This window comes from Dermacentor albipictus, chromosome 10, assembly GCF_038994185.2.
Source record: "Dermacentor albipictus isolate Rhodes 1998 colony chromosome 10, USDA_Dalb.pri_finalv2, whole genome shotgun sequence".
Lineage (NCBI taxonomy): Eukaryota > Metazoa > Arthropoda > Arachnida > Ixodida > Ixodidae > Dermacentor > Dermacentor albipictus.
The window spans coordinates 35,681,618-35,698,122 of record NC_091830.1 but is presented as its reverse complement, the minus strand read 5'-3'; the positions used below and the strand labels follow the sequence as shown (position 1 = coordinate 35,698,122).

The 16,505-nt window shown below is 46.6% G+C and overlaps 1 protein-coding gene across 26 annotated transcripts in view; it reads right to left on the bottom strand.

Annotated features, from left to right (window-relative positions):
• The window catches only part of LOC139050998 (uncharacterized), a 458,593-nt gene that overhangs the window by 86,177 nt on the left and 355,911 nt on the right, over positions 1-16,505 (bottom strand). The gene's annotated exons all lie outside the window — the stretch shown is intronic.

The window sequence follows — 16,505 nt, the reverse complement described above, 5'->3', positions numbered from 1 at the left end:
CGTGCTAACGCAAGCTCTTTCAGTGGCAAATTTATGTGAACAACCGCTAGCATTTATCTCAGATTATTTCATCAACCATTGAGTTTAGGGCTTGTTGCAATTCCGACCGCCATAAACGATCTGTACTTTGACTGCTACGAAGGCAGATTTGAGCACGAGTGATTGAACGCAATTGGTAATACCAGATAAATCCAGGAAAAGCGTATATTATTGGTGTATTTTAGCACTTTCAGTGCGCGAATTTTTTTGAAAACCCAACGTGGAGCTCACAATAAGCGCACAAGAAATCCGAACGATGTTTTGTGAAGCGCCAGGAGACATCGCCATCACATTTCCAATCATTCTGCTCAGACTCCATCTTTTTTTTACACCGAAATGAAGCCAGCATCGCATTTCACTTCGACGCTGACAGCGACAGGTAAGACATGTAATATTACCGCCGGTCACTTACCTTTCTATTTAGAGTCTGAGGCAAGTATTGGAACGCGCCATTACATGTCGCGTAATCTGCACCTGTAGTTCGTTCGATATCTGATGACTGTTTCGATGCCACACATTCCAGCGGCACCGACGAGCGTCCCACCTAGAGCATTAGTATTGTGTGGCGGACGATCCGGCTTTCCCACGCGCGACATTAATCACACGGCAACGCTCACGCTTTTTCGGCGTTAATGCAGCTCTAAACGAGACTTCGAATGTCGCTGCGGAGAAAAGCTGCCTGTGTCTAACATGTCTGCACAACGATTCTGCGTACCGCATCTTCCCACGTATAACACAAGCTCGGAAAAGAAAATGTAGTCCGAACTTAATCTTTACCAATGCAGTTTAATAGTTCAGTGAATTTTCCGCTTGATTATTGCGTATTATGTAGAAATAATATGAAATGAATGAGCAAGTGCGGCATGAAAAACACGCGGAAAGCGTGAAATAGTCCGGCTACTCATGGAAGTGCTTTAGTGGAGATTCTGAGGTTGCAAAACAGTATAAATTTGCTTCCTTTCAATCTTATTCTTGAATATAATACCAGGAAGCACGTGTGATCTTGGTTCTATACTTACGAATTCCACGTATTATTGTGAACGATGGCTGTTAAACCATTAGTAAATAATTGAGAATGCACGTCAATTTTATAAGAATGAAACGCGAAGTCCATATGGAAAATAAATATAAAATATATAGAAAGAGACATGAAACATATGTTTGCGTAAGGAAGCTTTTATGAAAGTGGTACATTGGGTGGATGACCAAGAACCCCAGGTGGTCCAAATTAATCCAGAGTCACAATCGGGGTTTGGGCACGTAAAACCCCAGAAAAAAAAACTAAGAAGAAAGAACATGTGCGCTCGTACGCATGTAGTATGTATTACCTAATTCAAGAATTCATGCATCTTTCACATTCTCTTAGTAAAATTGCCTAATAACTTCTTGAAAAGGAGCGGACCACGCTATGGAAAACGGTGGCAACTTCTCGTCGCAACGCATTTCTTTTACTCTCCGTGAAAAAAAAAAGAAAAAAAAAGTGAATGAGGTGCCGAAGTACGGTCCCTCTGTTTCCACGTTCAAAACTAGCGAGAACATTGCGTTGTGTACGGTATTTTACGGTAGGCACTTCTCTCGCGTGCGATTGAGTCCAACAATCCCACTCCCCCGTTTCCCCTCCCGCTTTCCCCTAACCCTGTTGCCATACGAACAGGGTCGCTATCTCGGTTGACGCCTTCAATTCGCCGTTGCAACATGGCTGCGACGGTTGAGCCGCTGGTATACTGGCGTCGTGGTTACGAGAGTTTCACTGTCGTAACAGCTCGCTGTACCCTGTTTCACTGTTCTTTCGCGGAACGCCTCTTTATTGCCTTTCCTGCCGCTCCGCCGGGCAGCACAGACAGCGGTGTGTTGCTTTTACGAGACGCAATAAGAGAACTCTACGCGTCACTGCGCGCGTAATGCTTGCCTCTGTATACGGTTCCACCACGTTCACAGGGGCGACGTTTTGCCCGAATTCGCGCGGCGGTTTCGTACGCGTTTGCTCTGTTAGAACGCGAGAGCGAGAATCTCCGCGACAGCTCGCCCGAGCTCGGGGCGACGAAATCTCGGTCTCGTTATACAGGAGCGTTAAAGGAAGCACCGCGGTTAAAGCGCGAACTTGTTTAAAGCTTTCCCTAAATTCCCTAAAACGTTTGCGAAGCAAGCGCTACGCCCCTTTCACGGTTCCAGGCCTGTCGGCGCCTAACGGTCCGCTTTTCCGAACCCGTTTCTGTTAAGACTCGCCTTTAGAAAAAGTCAGTATATGGCCAGAGATGTTAATGAAGGAAGACCACAGTCAGGATTGTGTTGCACGTGTGTCGTGTGCAATCTCCGTTTCGTTTCGTGTAAGGTACACTAAGTAAACAGAATATTTTTGCGAAGTTGTTCCACTTCCTTTAGCGTGCGTGAACGACATTAAGGTGTTTCACGCACTCTGTGACGCTTATGCGCAATGACATCAAAAACAACATACAGTACACTAGTGATCTCACTCCATGTCGGTTTTACGATGTGGAACACATTTACAAAAACGTTTCACTTACAAAGCGGCACCTACGTATGCCTCCTTGAGCGTCGGCTCTTTCGGTCGATCTTCTTGCCAATTTTCCTGTATATTACTATTAAAATTGTTCCTCATAAATTGTACTAAATGTAACACCTTGATATTACCTATAAGTTCCACTAACTAAATGGAACATATATGATAAAATGTTCCACTTCTAAAGCTCATGTTTAATAACATTAGGAGTGCACATGTTTTCTGTTGAAGAGTACATCGTCGCACATTCTTAAACATGGTTATGGTTGTAGGCGTGTAGATTCACTTTTCAGGTCATAGGTAAGGGTATGAGCACACTGTTCCCCAAGACAGTGCTGATTTCACACTAAAGGAGCTACACATATCGATTGTTGCGCAAATTTAAATATTAAGGAGCTTAATTACATGCAATGCGACTCCATGCATTTCCCCGCTTTAAGTGCAAGGCCGTACAATTTAAGCAAGCGAAAAAAGAAATAAAAAAATTTGCGCTGATAGGTTGAACCTCAATGGAACGAAATTAAAAGTTGAACAATGGCTGTCAATATGTTATTGGAGGATTTGCATTTATCCTGCAGGTGAGTTTCACTAAGCTTCGATTGTTTGAGCCATGTTCCACTTGGCTTGTGAATTCGACACTGCTTGGGCACAAGTCACTATACACTGGTAATATAGAACGTATCATAGCGCCTGTTTTTAAAGCGAACCGCTACCTTTAGCTACATCATCCAGTTTGGACGGACGGCGTGCGGCGGTCTCACAGGATAAATAACCGCAGAGAGTAACAAGAGTATGGAGGAGGAGAGACGACTGGAGACGAGGCGCCGATTGGTTGGCGCAGGTGATGACGTCACGCAATGTGGAGAGGGGCGGAGCGAGGTCAGAAGGAAACGCGCCGACAGGAGTCGCGCTCGGCGTGGCAGAGCACCGAGATCACGTGACAGCGGCGCGCGTCGGCTGGCAGTGTGACGTCATCACAGCCCTCGTCACCTCGTTCGCAGCATGTCGCGCGATGCCAAACGATGATTGCGGTTGGCAGCAAAATGGCCGCTTTGTGTCTGCTGGTGCACCCGTAATTAATTTAATTAAATTACCGCATTTTACCCGACCAAAACCACGCTGTGATTACGAGGTGCACTCGTAGTGGTAGACTCATGAATAATTTTGACCACCTAGATTTTTCAAACGTGCCTCTAATGCGCGCGACACCGGCGTTTTTGCATTTCGCTGCCATCGAAATGCGGCCGCCACGGCGGAGATTCGATCCCGCGACCTCGTGCTTAGCAGGGTAACGGTGATGTCACTATGCCAGTACGACAGGTGCGCCCATGTTATCGCGCTTCACGCACGACATGAGGATATTGACGTGATAGTTCTGCAGAAACCCGCAAGGTGGAGAGAAGTAGCAGTTGCTGTGTATCAGTTGTTACGATTGGGTGGATGTCTCATTTTCCTTTAATTAACTGACATGGGGATATGTATCAGGCTATACAAGGAATCGGACACTGACACTCATGCTCGATGGTTGTTGCCACATTTTTAAAAATATCCTTGGTAATATTCACACGTAAATAATAATAATTATAATTGTGTTAACATAATTACATATACGCAGTAAAATGTAGTGATTATGGTGTGCAAGATTACTGCGATATTATGGTAAACAAATTGATAGAGTAGGACAACAGTGAAAGCCATGCGACCATGCGGTTATACACTTTTTATGTGTGTATTGTTTTGTAGACGACAGCTGCAAGCGTGAGGACAGGTTGAAGCAAGGCGGACGATGTCATCTTGAGAAGTCTGAACGGTTTGACAGTCCTTTACGATTCTCTCGACATGCTAAGTGCACCTGTATTTATTTTTCTTTGCCATGACTTGCTATTGTGCAAACCATCTTGTCTTGAATAAACTAATCATCGCACTGAAATGTAGAAATACCCAGAAGACTAAAAAGCCAAACGAAACAAAATACCAGTAATCTATTTAAGGTATAATCTCCCATTTCCGGGGTGAAATTCGGCCATGCCATGCATTTTATTCTGCTGAATACGCGCTCCTCTAGAAACGCAGAGCGAGACAATAACTCGGTTGCGCCACTTCTCTCTTTTACAAAATATTATTATAGATGAATAATATAAAAAGGGAATAAATACGTGATTTTGAAAGGAAATTACTTGCCTGTCCTGAACATGATGCCAGATTTTGACATCGAAACCAAATTATCCTGCCCGCGCGATAAAAATGAAGTGGTGTGTATTCCCAAAACAGCAATGAAAGAAAGATAAAATAACAGAAAAATAAACGTATTTGCTGGCTTCCTTGCAGCTGAAGCTATCTACGTTCTTCTGGGAAATTCGAGAAGCTAAATCGTGACATCACCCTCGCCTAGCATGCCACAGTTCTTAGAAGGAGAAATGTAAAAAAAAAGCATTGTTCCTCATAAAATTAGTGAAACAAGAAAGAAACCGCTGAGTGAGCTGCCAATTATCTAGCAAGGGAGCCATAGAGTTTCTTTCGCTTGTGAGGTTTAGGGCAGAAAGTGGCTGACTCAGATATCCACGGTGTTTTTTTCAATCTTGCTAAGCAACCCGGTGTTATCAAAGAAGGAGAGGAATACCGTGTTCACTCGAATTTAGGTCGATAGCCTTTTTTCTTAGAACGTGGGTAACAAAACTCTTACGTACTTACCTCGGCTTAGATTAGAGGATTTGTTGAGCATCATCGAAGCCGAAAAAGAAAGAATGCGTCTCCGGTAACGCAAGAAATGTGAGACAGTACAGTAGCCATTACCATAGCCGCTGACACACAGTAATACAGCTGACTACAGGGGTACAACTTGACTGCATTGAGTGCACGTAGTGCATGTACAACAATTGTAGTTTTTTTTGTTGAAAGTTTGCTATCGGCTAGACGCTATCACTGAGCACATTCTGTCAAAGTGGAGCTTACAGCAGGCCGGGGTAGACGTGTGACTGGCACTGTACGTTGCTGATATATGTTGCTTTCTTTTTGTATTTGCAGCAGGTATTATTTAGCGTAATCTCGGCTGGCTTACATTTGACAAATGTTTATTTTCTTTTATTTTTCGAAACTTTGGGATCGGCTCAGATTCGGAGCCAGCCTACAGAGAGAGGGAGAGAGAAATATTTATCTACAGAAAACAAGAGAGGTCGGGCAGAGCTATAGCTTGAATGATGAATGACGATAAGAGAAGGAGCTGCGTATATACCAGTCCACTACGTTCCAGCGTCTTTAAAACCGTCTGTCTAGCCCAGTGGCTTCCATAAAGGCTATAGTTGCCCTTGTAATCAAGGCGGCGCTGTTAGCATTAGGTCAGGTACCCAAACCGGGTTATCAGATAGTGCTTTGCTATCGACGTATGCAAAAGAAGGTACGCTCCTACAGTTCTCGCGTGTCCGCTTGACAAACAAAACACATGCCGAATTGTTTGTGGCCCCTGACGGCGTAAACAATCTGGAGCTCTGTAACGGAAACATACTATATGTGTGTAATGCCTGGTGAACGCCACACCAAGGTTGGCCTTACATTGGAGCCGATACGGTAGTAAGAATTCTTGCCCGTCTAACTGGGGCTCGGCGAAACCCGGTGAAGCCTGGAAAATGTCTCTTCTTTCGGAAGGGCAACTCGCAGCGGTTCCGCGTATGGACAACGTCAGCGCATAATTGGATCTGCCGGCTCGTGATGTCAGTGAACCTGCATGCGCTCTGCAGAGACGCCTATCCGGCGTTCGTAGCGATAAAGAAAGAAAACGCCTGACGTGCGGGTTCCCAACTGAATGGGCAAATTTTCCGACAACCTGTTCATTTGCAGAGCGGCCCCATGTGCTGTAGAAGTCGCCTTCGCGCACTGACTTGATTTACTCCGCAGATATGTTTCTTTTTACCGCGATTGTAGGTAAAATGTTGGAACTGGTTTTAGCCTGTCCGCCCGCCAGTTTCGTTCACCCCGCCAACCGTCGCATTATCCTTCAGGGTAGCCCCCATCTTATGGGGAAGAACGAACACTAACCGCAAGGCATGGCCATCGATATGGGGCGGCGCACGATTTGAGGGAAGCAACCCCCCCCCCCCCCCCCCCCTTTTCGCTACTCTCGCATCTCGGAGGCCATGAGTGAATGAGAGCCAAGGCGATGGCGTAGTGAGAGCCATTACCAATTGCACCCTTGCCTCTGAGCACTGGGAACCAGACGCGCTAGACAATCGAATACTGTAGAACTTCTTCAAAGTGAAGCTTTATTAACGAATCCTCCCGCGCATTGTCGGCCGTGGCGCCTGCATGCCTTGCGAATGACTCCTGCGCAGAAAAATGGAAGAGCATCTCGTTCGCCGGCGCAAAGGCACCTCGGGACCTCTCCTCCACCTCCTCACTCCACAATATTACGCGCGCTCCAACGTCCTCCCCGTTCATGCATGCCTGTTCATTTCCTGGGTGAGCTGGGCCGCACCACCCGAAGACCTGCGCCAGACTCTGTGGCTGCTCCTGGTGGGACGCATCCGCCACGTGTCCGTGGGAACGGTGGCGCCCGCCGCCAATTGGCCACCAGGGTGCGCCACCTCCACAAGCGGGGGACGACGACCACTCGTAGGGGAGCCGTCGTACACAACAGTCTCTTCGTCTTCCCAGCGGAACAGCCAGCCCACGCTTGAACCATTAGACCAGAATCGCAAGCCCAGTTCTTTCGTGCCAAGGCCAATAGTAGCCCTTTGTGATCGCCAGCAGGCGCGCGATCAAATCGCGTATTTAGGAGTCGCAAAGTTTCACGTTCGCGCGAGAACAGCCGCGGACGCCCCAGCTTTTTTTTTTCTTGGGCGACAGACACACAAGTGAATCTTCGTGGCATCAATGTTGCCAGAGAGCATCGCTAGATAGTGGGTGAGGAAATTTAAAAGGAATACTGAGAATGAAAATAAAAACAAGTAGAGTTAATTTCCCCGTATGCTTTCAATGGCCTTATAGTCTGTAGTGTTCATGTGCTCGTAACTAAGAAAACAAAAACAAAAAGATACAGGCTCCTCGGTTCTTTTTATTCATCACGCTTAACATATAAGACTCTTTGTTTTCCGCACTGGCGCGTGGACCACGAAATTCGCGAACTTTTTTCCCGGCACAAATAAAATTCAGGTCAAGCACAATGTACTCAACAAGAGAGACACGGTAACCGGGGTGACAGCCGTTAGCAAAGCCTATATGCAGAAGCTTCACGGTGGCTGCGTTTGAAGTGAGGTGCGCTTCTGTTTGTGTGGCCCTCGTCCTGCCATTGGTTCTTTGTCTTCCTCTGTGCATTGTCTCATTCAACTAATTAAGCTGTCACGTGGTGGCAGTTTAATTAGGAGCCAGTGGGGCAAAAGAGACGCTAAATGGTTCCATTCCGGACAAAGTCAATCAGGCGAAAACAAATGACTTCGGGCGAAGAGGTGGTTTAATTTGCATGATGACAGCGACGAAATGACGCACAAAAAGAAAGAAAGAAAAAGAAAGACTGCTGCTACAGTGCAAAGTGTTCTGGAGAATAAAGAAAATGATAATGAAGGTAGCAACGCCTGTTCGTGGACGCCACCAAGTCTAGTTTGCAAATGCGGCTCGATAGGTTCGCTGCTCAAACACGGAAGTGTAGTCTACAAACTGTACCGCAATTAATTCGCTTGATTTTCACTCTGCGTGAAACGGCGGACCTTCCGTTAGCCCTAATTGACAATCTGTGCTCGGTCTGCCGCGCTGCGTAGTCATGGCAACTGCACTAATCTTTTCATCAACTAAAGAGAACAGAAAAAAACCAAGTGCTGATGATTCAGAGGCTCAGCGATGCAGATTAAATAGACTGCTTCACCACCTTCAGATGCATGAGAAAATTTATTTCCAGTGAACTTGTCTTCGATTTACGTACCTATGCCGTACGTGCGGTTTAAAAAGGTATCTCGTAACCGTCGCCATGGACCCGAGTGGCACAGACAACCGCTCGAAGGGCAATATCTAGTACACATGCACAAATGATTGAGAAAGTGGAACGGAGGACAGGCACAATCTAGCTCAATTGTTATAAGGTATCGCATGCCTAATGCGGTGGTTGTGGGTGCGATTCGTACTAGCGACAAGTTGTATTTTCGTGCACTTTCATTTCTCCCTATAGCATATTATTTCGACATGACAAATAATTTCTCGTTTGCTTTCCTTGGCGTCATTATGTTGCTTTCGTGTGTGTATTATTCGCAAAGAACAAGGTGCTCTCGAGGTGGATGGACTTACCTGCAGCAGTGTCGCATTGAATGAGGTAATTGCGTGTCGGAGATGTTGCGGAAGCATGCTGACTTTTTCTTCCCTTCACATCATCCTTTCCTCAGTTTTAACCACACCCACAACATTTGTTCCCCTCCGCGCAACACAAGGAACAGCGAACACGAGATTTGTTCCGGTTAACCCTAGTTCACTTCCAATTCGGTTCGTATTTCTCTCTATCACCATATCGAACCGACTGAAATTGGCAACAGTCGCAGCAACGAAGCGAGACAAGTGTGCGGCACTCCACACTCTGTCCCATGCATAGTGACTCTCCCGCGGGACGCCTTCAGCGCTTTCGCTTAATTTCCGAGTCTCCGTATCGACCCCAGCGCCGTCTCGCGGCACCAAGAAATAATTAGAGGTAGTCCACAGTGGTGGCCGCGCGGTTCCGTTCATTTGTTAGAGCCCGTACTGCAAGCGGAATCGAATTATTTGCATAACGAGGACAGTGTCGAAAACAACCATTATTAAGTATGTGGAACCATGTCCCACATACTTAAAACACACATGCTTAAAACATGGTTCCAGTTGCAGGTGCGTAAAATAATTTTCCAGTACTGAGGTACAGGTATGGGTACGGGAAACTCAAACAAATGTTTGAGTAAGAGTTGATATTACACGGAAATATAGTTACCATATATGAATGGTAACTATATTTATTGGTAACTATAACATATGAATGTATAAAGTAAAAAAAAAGTTATAATACGTCAATCGTTGTTTTTGAGGTTTTGTGATCTTATCTGGAATCACGTTACGTTCGAGCAAGTATTTGCGTAAGTTTTCCGCCGATGGGTGAACACCGAGGGAAACGAGATTATAAGCGCAGCAGGAATGAAGCAAACCATGTCTATACGGCGTTCCACACCCTGTCCCATACATAGTGACTCCCCAGCGGAGCGCTGCAACCCTTTCGCTTACTCTCCTCCTCTCCATATCGACGTGCCCGCCAACGCCGTGTTCGAGGCCGAAAAAGTAAAGCGAGAGGACCCCGCGCGATTGCTTCCATTTGTTCGAGCCCGCACTGCCGCCAGAAATGAATAAATTACATAACGAGGGCTGTGCCGAGAGGATTAGTCCTGTGTACAACGCGCGGAGCGTGAGGGGCAACAAAATGAAGCCTCTCTGGCTAGCAGCCCCCGTGGATTCTGACTGTGCAACGCGGATGAAAATGGATTACGACCTATTATGGCCCGTTGCATCAGCTGCCTGCATAGGAGCACGTATGGTTTGCTTGTGTCTTTTGCGCAGCTTGCCTGTTTTCTTCGTGAACTTGGTGTGTGCGCTGCAGTTGTGTTGTGCAGCGTAAATGTGTTTGTGTGGGGTGTGTCGGGAGACCGCGCCACTTTTGGCGGCCTCTGTGGGCGTGTAGTACCACGAGGCAGAGGCGATTTTTATGTAGACGGTTTTGCGTGGGCCAGCGTCATTTCATTAACGGCGAATGGGCTGGCTTCCGGTAATGGGCGTCGTGGAAGCGTTTCGAGGAAGCCCGAGTCGCAGAGCTTTATTTCCACCTAAGGACGAGATTGGAATGCAAACTTTGGGCACCGTACATTGTTTCCGTATATTTTGCTTTCATTTTTTCAAGGACTACGGAACTGTAGAGGACGATCCAATAAAGCTTCAACTATGTGGGGCTCGGCTGATACCGTACTTTATTTCAGAAGTAGTAGTGTGTTAGGAAGAAAAATCTGCTTCTCGTGCCATGTGAGCACTAAAAATGGTGGCCCGGAATGCCCTTGATCGTTGAAGTAAGCACCGCGTCCGTCAGCATACGTGTCGGTGACAATCAAATAATTACAAAGAAGCTCCGCCCACAAAGACGCAGTGCAAGGGTAGCCGAGCAAGCTGGGGTCAACTAACAGTGGTCGTTTATTTTTCTGACCTAAACCATATTGAGCGGCCGTTTTTCTCCGCACCTTTTATCACTTGTTTCAGGACGAAATTCGAATGTCTAGGGCAAACTTCATGGATGGTCCCTCACATCTCTTCTCAGCCAAACCTATTGTTCTAGCACAAAACAACGAGCTTTCATTTTATGATCAGCCCAGCATTTACATTATAAGAGCAAAGCCACTAAGATTTGAAGGCACGCCAGCTGGCTCTGCTCTCTGTCAGAGGTAAAAAGCAGGTGCATAGTGTTTTCGTTTGGGGGAGGGGGGGGGGGTATAGGAGCTTGTTTGTTATTCTCAGGAGGCCAGCGACTTTGGTACTTGAAGTGGTTCAGTGCCACATATATAAAAAAAAATGCTCCTTGACTTGGAACGCCATGTGCACTTATCACCACGTTCCCCTTACACTCCGCATATTGTTCCTCCTAAGTTCCATTAACTAAGAGGATCATATTTGCAAGTATGTACAGCATGGTGGGTGGAAACACTTTGCAAACAAAAATTTTTTTGCAGATGTGTTCCACGTTTATGGGAGACTGCGTAGGAGGAGATTAAAAGTGTCGGTTGTCTCCCCCCACAACGTTCTCGGGAATTCTTTTTCCCGCACTCGTGTGCAATCCTCCGCAACGTCACTGGCCCCGGTGGCGTTGATGCATCGCGCATTCTAGACGCACTGCACGGGATCAGTTTCTCGGAACAGCAAACACAAATATTATCCCAAGAGTGTTGGTTGGGTTCAACAACCGCTGCTGTCCCAGAATAACGCTCCGATAAATGCGCGCGCACGCTGTTGCCTGCCGTGGTTTCTTCGCGGCACAACCGAAATCTCTAGGCACCCTCTGCGACCGGAAAACATGATCCCTTGCTGTCTGGTTCGGCCCAGCTACGACGAACGCTGGCTTCCGACTTCCTAGAACCCTACACCAACCCTCTGTCCCCCCCCCCCCCCCCCCCCCCCCTCTCTTTTTTCCCCTCGTCCTCACGTCTGAGGGTGTGAGGGAACGACCCCGTATACAGCGCGAAAGGGTCGTCTCGCTTTTCTAATCTCGACATCTGTCGCAGGCTGTGCAAAACAAGCTGCACTACATTTTGGGCCTAGCACTCGCAGGAGCGTGCCGTAAAAACGTGCAGCAGATGGCGCGTGGGTAACTGATTGTCGCGCAAGGGAAGGGCCGGCCCTGTAACGTTGCCAGCTTTCGCCTCGCTGCACGCAAGTAGCAACCACTTTGCTTGCCCTCACCGTCGCACTCCCGCCCGAACGTTTCCTCGCGTTCACGTTCGTCCATTAGTCGTCTTCGGTTTCGGAAAGAGTGTGCCACGTGACCGCGGTTCCCACACTTCGTGGTTCGTTTTCCTTATGATTTTTTTCTTCTATGGCGATGTTTTGTCGCTGACACGTGTTCTTGTGCGTAGTACGCTTGTCCTTTTCTTGCTACTGGGATGCACGGGCGGGTAAACACTGGATTGTTGTTTCACAGACGGCGTGGGAGATGTGACAATGTCTTCCGCGAGACGCCGCCATCTTTGATTTCCAGTTCGCGGGAGAACGCGAGTCGAAGGTGTAATCCCTCGCGGCAATACGGAGAACAACGCGCAAATTGTTTTCAATTAAGCCGCCGGCGCTAAACACAAATGCTTGACATGAACGAGCTCGAAGATACTACACCTTCCACGGGAAAGATATTTGTTTAAATATGTGTATTAGAATGTCAATTTGAAATCCATAGATCACGAGTAATTACTGATCTATCCTTTCTTTATAATGCCAATTGAACGTGGGTTACGGGCACCCCACGAGAGCCGTGCCTGATACCGTGGTCGCACGAAAGACATACAGGTCTCATGAACTTGATACACAATATACAGTGCAGCTTAAGGCACAGAAATTTGTTTACTGACTAGTAATACTGAGCCGCAGTACACTTATTTATTCTTATTTATTTATTTATTTATTTATTTATTTAGTGAGTTAGTTAGGTAGTTAGTTAGTTAGTTAGTTAGTTAGTTAGTTAGTTAGTTAGTTAGTTATTTAGTCAGTCTTGCTATCTGGATGCGATATTAAACGAGCGTGCGGGGATGTGCATGTACCCAGTGATCGCGAAGATGGCAGGTACTCCAGTATCTGAGTGCCGCGTCCTCAGATTATTCGGGCGATACTAGTAGTAGTGAGTGTGAGTCTGAGGACGAGGTCGAATTACGAGATTTCCATTCGCACAATGGGATCCTTCGATTCTAGCCCGGACCATCATCACATGTGCGGTGGCGAGTTCCGTTTCAATGAATGACCGACTGCTTGTGCCGACAGAAAAGTAGGAAATATTGTAAATCTTGATTTTCACAGTCTCAGCTGTGTATAGAGGAGGTTTGTTGCTGACAGTAGCGCAGAGTGTCACGCGTTGCCTAATATATGCGCCATTCTACCGGTAACTGAACCGGTGCTCCGTCATATACACAGCTGACGTTAGCACTAAATGCGATGCGTGGAGTTTTGTTTATTTTGCTGTTATGCAAATTGCGCTAACTCAAAGAATGTCTATGGTTACAGGCCACAAAGCCACTCCTTTACTGTCGTGCAATTTTAACGTTTGTGTCCTGCATCGTTCCCACGCTGTGCCGAAATGCCAACTCCAAATAAAGCACAGTCAGACACGTATATGCAGTGATGTCACAAGGGTGAGGGCGATGTGGAATTTTTGTTGAGCGAAGAATAGTGATAATAGGTGTATGCAGAGGAAAACAAAAACATCATTAGTATGGAGCAACATTTGGGGATACTCTACCTCTTATGTCACAGTGAGAGACACCCATTCTGGAGGATTAGCCAAGAATGGGCACACACCCTAGTGACGCAGAATGAGCGGCTAAATCAAAGAAGGTAAAACAAATCAGATAATTTGTTAAATACAGTTAACCGGTCCCTTAACAGGTGGTGTGTTTTAGAGAAGTCTGAGAGAGGACATTAAATGTGCATGTTTTATGGAGGAAGTTACTGTTTTGTTACGCAAAAGAGATGTGGGCATACTTGTTCACCATAGCAGGGGTAGAGAGGCCAATTTGCCCTTTGCTTCTACTTTAAAACAACCTAGCGTGCCTATAGATATATGCACACACACACACAAACACACACTATATATATATTTATATATATATATATGCGGCGAGGTAATGACCAACCCAACAGCGAGGCTGCCACGCCACACCCAGGAAAGTAGAGAACGAGAGCTTCGCTTTAATAGTAATAATAACACACCAGTCGGTAATAAAAGTCGACTTCAAAGACTGGTATGTCCTTCGGGACTGCATTAGCGTCTCAGAAGGTTATACTGTTGCGCCCTCGGACGATCGGCGTATGTTTGCACGAAACCACCTTGGTGCACACGCAAACTTCTTTCTCCCGTTCACTTAATTGTTTGTTTCTATCCATGCTGCTCCCATGCCGCATGGTGCCACGACAAAGCGGCGCGCATAAAGGCGTACGAACAAAGCGGGCCGCCGGCTTTTTTTTTCTCCTGGGTAATTATGTCTCGCCGGCAGTTGCACGCACAGGGAACGTTGTGTTTTTACGGCCGAGGTCCAGCCGTCGGTAATGTGATAAGGTTCATAACGAAGAATCCGAGGAGAGGCGTTAGGCGTAATTCAATATAGCGTGATGCGATACTCCGTAACGCGATAACGCACGAATCCCACGGGCGAAACCGCAAACAACAACAACAAAAAGCCTTCGTGCCGCTAAAACTGTACGTGCTATATGTGGTGGGACTACAACGTTGCCAAAGGGACGATACATCGAGAGAAAGAATTTCAGCTGTGTTTGCAAATTATCCTGCTACAATGCCAAAAAAGCGCAACTCTTAGTGCAAGAAGACGTTTGGCAAGCCAAAAGAGAGTCAAGAAACGAAGTACTGGTGGCGACGCCATCTTGACGTTCTGGCACCAGCTTGCCATGACGTCATGCATTTTCTAAGGAGTCTGCGCAGGCTTCGTAAATTTTTTATTGGTAAAATGGACTGAATTTTATCCTAAAATAGAGAGAGACTGAACTTAGCAAGTGTAAAGAACCTTTACGTAGCCACAACCGGACCAATAAACAAAGATACTTTGAATCCCCTCACGTCACAGTGACGTACCGACGCTATAGCGTGTGGGCCCGGAATAAAAAAAGAAAGAATTTCGAAATTTATTTCTTTTCTAATAGTCAACATATTACAGCAGAATTATCACAAATATAGTTCTGGAACAGTACTTAATGAGGCAAAAAGCGATTTGGCTTTTCGTTTTGCTGCCCCTTAAAACCCAAGAATGAACAGCGTTGTGAGACAGTTTTGCGATGATTAATTATTTGACTGATTCATTGACTGAGCGATGAATAGAAACACAGTAGCCCCTGCCAGTAATTGTACCCGAAATGATACAGCTGGGCACGAACATGCATTGAAAGCTCTGAAATTGCCACACCAGGGAGTAAGGCTGTTTTGGCAGCTTGGTATGAGATTTTCGAACGATTTCATTTGTGAAGAAGTCACCTTAACGCCTTTTCACTGCAGCAATAAGCTTGTCAGAAAGTAAGCTAGACTGCAGCATGGCTGTGTACCTCATGGGAAAGCCAGCTATCGCAGCTGTAAGTTCCAACACGTTGCATTTGACGCGCATTTTTGGTGGCAAGAAGAGTGACAGCGTCTTGTGAACGTTTCCTTAGCGTGATCTCTAGTTTGAATCAACTTGTTTAGGTTGCCGATGGCTTGATCAACAGTCAAGAAAACAAACTTGATGGTGCCAAGGGTAGCATATGCCTTTACACACCTACCGTACTCTGCAGAAAGGCGTGGACTTTTCGACTTATTTTCCGATTACTTTTGTAGCCGTTCTGTTTTTTTCTGCGTAAAATATGGACTACGTGGCTTTCTGAAAGCATACAACCTTAGGATCATCGATTTGCTACTCATTCGATCATTTACTATCGTGCGTCGAGGGTGTTCAGTCGCGATATCGGTTTAAAAACAATCTTTATAGCCCCTGTATTGGTGCTACTATTCATCTACTGCAATGGTATATTGCCAGAAATGGCTAAAGAACAAGGTGTGGTGGTGGTGGTGATGATGATGATGTTGCTGCATGCACTTTCAGCTTGGCAGACGCGGCTGGCGATTGCTCCACTTGTACAAAAGTCTGATGTTTCTAGAAGGCCAGCAGATCACCCGAAGAGAGCCACTACGCCTTCTTTTTGTGCTTTTTCGAGACAGTGGACTTTCCGCCACTTCAGGAGATGAACCTTGTACTCAGCAAGAGGCTGAAGAACGTCCATCTTGACCCGCTGCACGGGAGTCGAGTCGGGAGGTTGCTCACTACTCAATGAGGTACGACGCGTGATTATTGCAAGTGGAAAAAAAAATAAACAAAAAAGTTTCGCCCGAAGGACGAACTATTGAAAGTAATAGCATGGTTTGGCGTTCCGCCGAAATTCTTCAGTCGATGTTCAACAGTACGTGGGGGCGATACGTTGGCGCGATGGCGTAACAGGCGGGGCAACTGTTTCCGCGCAGCAGAGACAGCCCCTGCAGCTACCAGGCGCCTCAAAACGCTGGCGGGACGTCGAGCGACGCTAGCGCTGTCCCAGGCGTCGCACCTCGCTGAGCACAGGAGATGATAGCAACGAAAGAAAAAATTACCGTCAGCGTTCGTAGCTGGAAGTGTGTGCGGACCTTTCCTCTCAGACCACTGAATGCCCCCTGATGTTGTACGTACATGGCTGTGCA